Raw genomic sequence first — 3978 nt, 5'->3', positions numbered from 1 at the left:
GCTGGTTCACCAGCCAAGGGCAAGAAAGTAACCAAGGCTGAGAAATCAACCTAGGTGAAATCATCCACTAAGTCTAGAAAAGAAACCAAAGTGATGGAAACTGCTGGAGCCTCTTCTTCAGGCTCAGCGAAGACAACTCCTGCTAAAAAGTCTTCAGCATCAGACGTTGTAGTTCCTACCACTGAAGCCTCTTTGTCAGGATCAGTGAAGACGTCCACTGAAACTACTTTAGTTATGTAAGAGGTTGTTCCTCTTTCCACTCAAACCTCTTTAGGTTTAGTGATGCCATCTACTAGTACTGATTCTTCAACATTAGAGGATGATACCTCTAACAAAGTTAGACCTCAATAGCTGGGTACCAATAGCATTCTTAATTTGTTTCCTTGTATAGGAAGTCAAAGGTATATGGTATCTTGATAGCGGATGTTCAAGACATATGACTGGACAAATCTTTGCTAACTCATTTCAAGGAAGAAAGAGGACATTCCGTAACATTTGGAGATAACAGAAAAGGATATACCAGAGGATTTTGTATATTAACCAATGGTGCAACAACTTTCAAACCCGTTGCATATGTTGAAGGACTGAAGCACAACCTTCTTAGCATCAGTCAACTGTGATAAAGATTATACAGTTAAATTCTCGAAGAATTCATGTCACGTTCTTGACAAAGATGATATGGTTGCCTTAACCGGTTTTCGTCTAGAGAATGTATATATCATCAATATGAATTCCTCTATTGATCCCAGATCTCTCAATAACACTAATAATCAAGTTAAGAATAACCAAATTATAGTGTTTTAATGAACAATAGGCCTAATCACCTATTTATACTATTAGGCTAATAAGAAGATAACTATCTAGGGAGACTATTTAGCTAATCTTCTACTAACAGATAAAGCTTATCTATGTTAAGGATAAACATTAGAACGAGATAAACTTCGTAGAATCCAGCTGTTGAATGATTATCTCCAACTGTCTTCCATGGGATATACGTTCAACCTTATCTTCATATCTTCAATGCTTGCCTCTGGTTGAACTGGTGAAGGAAACTCCAAGTGTTAGTATCCAGAGGGGTTATGGAGATGCACTTTCCATCGCATCTCTGGTCAGTTCATCGACCCTCAGGATGTTCTTCAGACTTAGTCATATTTCCATGAAGTCTTCCATCGGCCTTCTAGTTCTTCATCACATGTTTGTCTTTATTACTTCATACATTATACTTAAGGGGTCTAACAATCTTCCCCTAAGTAATGAAAGAGCAAACATCATCTATTCTAAGAACATTCAAGGTATAAATGAAGAACATATGCTATTCTAAAGAAAATCATCTTTTGCCAAATTTTCATTGGAACAAATGATGAATTCTTACATTGGTGAAATGAAAATTACAAGAAAAAAGTATAAGACTACATTTAGGGTCTCCCCTGAGATATTTCCCAAAAGCGCATAAGTAGTCTTCTGTAATCGATAACTATAGATATTTCATGTATCAATCTCTGTCCATTGTTTGTTGGTACGTGAGATCTGCCCAATCTGTCTCTGATGGCTTTCTGAAACCATTTAAGTGTTTCATTTGAATACTTAAAGGCCTCAGTCAACCTAAAGAATTTCTTTGCTCCAAACTCATTTTTGTATACCAGACCCAGTTCTGGTTGAGTAAGGACAGAGGTAGATCTCTTCTTCTACAGGCCAGGGAAGTCTTCATTAGGTGGAGTGCAGGATAGTATTTCGATGCCAAGCCTTAGAGCAATCTCAAAGTCACTCTTGGCTCGATGCTTCACCAAGGTTTCCATTGTCTGCACGATCGCTCTGTTCGCCATCCCAAATCTTATGCCATGATCCTGTCACTGAGTCGTGTATGCGTATAGCTCGATCAAGTCATAGGGATTGAGATTGATCAAGTCATTGTCACTAAAGATGCTGACCTGACTATAAGCTCTCTCCACTGTGTAGTCGATGTACTTAATGGCTCGGTTGGCAAAGGTCCTCATTTTGATGTCCATGACCAATTTTATTCCATCGTTTGAGAAGACAACCCTAGGTGGTTGAGTGGTCTGTCTCACAAACCTATGGTGTAGGAGGTTCATGGATTTTCGTGAAAGGATTGGGGGATTGAGTGTCAGCCCTTCATCACGATCATGGTACAGGTATTGATGGATATTCTCCATCATGACTGGCTCCCACAGTGGCACCTCTGGACGTCTCCTGAGTGACTCCATGTTTGCTATTATTTCATCGACTATCCCTTGAGGAGGGTGCCTCGAAGATGCAGGAGCATCCGTTTGCATCTGGGTTTGTTGGGCTGTGGGTTATGTTTAGGTTAATGGTTGAGAGGGGGTGGGTGATGGAAGAGTTTGGGTTGGCTCTGGTTCATTAGGCTCAGATATGGTGACTTAGGGTTCAGGAGGTTATATTTGGGTGGCTTCTGGTTCATCGGGTTGAGTTGATGGTTGTTGTGGTGATGAAGGTTGGGTGATTGTGGTAAAGGGTTGTGTGGTGTGTGGTGTTGGTGAGGGGGTTAATGGTAAGTTTGGAGTTGGTGATGGGGTGAAGGGTAGGTTGGTTGGTGGTATGGATGGTTCTTCATCGGTCGATGAGCTCAACTCGATGGGTTCTAGGGATGTGGCGATGGGAACATGTACGTTATGTACATCTTCAGAGGGTTGAGCCTCTGGTTCCCTTGTTTGGGTTGGTGGTGGAGATTGTTGTTGTGTTTGGGGTGGTGGTGATGGTGCAACATATTCCATATGTTGAGTAGCCACGGCCTCGTTCTCCCCTTCATGAGGTCCAAGACCTTGATCATTGGGGTCTGGGTCCTCATGGCGTGGCCTTTTGTATAGGCGGCTGCTGGAGCACGAAGCTCTGTACCTCTTCTTCTTTTTCTCCTTCCTGAAGAATGCAAGATACGCCTTCAGGGCTTGTTGTTTTCGGCTCTCCTCCATTGTGTGAAGGAGAGAGGTGGTGCGCCTTTGTTGATCAGCAATGTTCTGGGAGAGAGCCTTGGTAGGTTGAATGGCGCGATGGATGAATTTTTCACTTATCTCATTGAAGGATGAGACAAGTGCCTTTGACAGGGCCCTTAGGTCTGCCCTGGTTGCATATTCCATGGTGGAGGTGGAGGTAGGTGGGGTCATGAAGGTGGTGGTGAATGTGGATGAAGGAATGGGAAGATTGGCAAAGAGATTCCTCACCTCTGCAGTGAAGGAAGAGAAGGCTTCATCGAAGGATGGGCCTGCAGAGGGAGGTTGAGGAGGAGGAGGTTGGGGTAAATTGGCTAGTATGGTAGCTGGGAGGGAGGAGAGGGTGTTTTGGATGGTGGTCATTTGGGTAGAAAGGAGGCTAATGTTTCATCGATGGATGTAGTCAGGAGTGGGGTAGGTTATGGGATTTGAGATGTGATAGTGGCTGGGAGGGTGTTTATGGTTTGGGAGATGGTGTTTAGTTGGGTAGTGATGGAGGCTAATGTTTCATCGGTCGCCGTTGCCTTAGCCGTGAGGGTGGCGATGGAGTGAATTTGGAGTTGGCTTCTTTGGGTGGCAAGGGAAAAGGTGGTGTTGTGGTGTTGGGTGACTGTCTGTTGTAGCATTTGGACACGGGTTGTGTTGTCTCGGGTTTGTGTTTCAAGGGTTGCAAGGGACTGTTGAATGGGGGTGAGGTCAATGGATGGAGGGTTGTCGACAATCCCTTGTATGATGAGTTTTAGGTCTTCCAAGGACCGCTAAGTCATGTCTACAGAGGCTTGGAACTCAGCCTTTGTGACCAGATCAGCCACATGGGTAACCCCTGCAGCAATGGATGCTGCAGGTTGAGCCTCAGCTCCAGAGGCACCTTCTTGGCCTTGTGAAAATGTGGGCCGTGAAGGACTTCCATCATGTCCTTGATAGCCCTCTAGTGAGGAGCTATGTCGTGATGTTGCTACAACTTCTTCTTCTTCCTCGGCTTCAGAGGCTGGGTAAGAGAAGTAGATGTGTATCC

The sequence above is a fragment of the Cynara cardunculus genome, unplaced genomic scaffold (assembly GCF_001531365.2).
Source record: "Cynara cardunculus var. scolymus isolate 2C unplaced genomic scaffold, CcrdV1 Un_Scaffold_1216, whole genome shotgun sequence".
NCBI classification, from domain to species: Eukaryota; Viridiplantae; Streptophyta; class Magnoliopsida; order Asterales; family Asteraceae; genus Cynara; species Cynara cardunculus.
Note: the sequence above shows the minus strand (reverse complement) of the source record.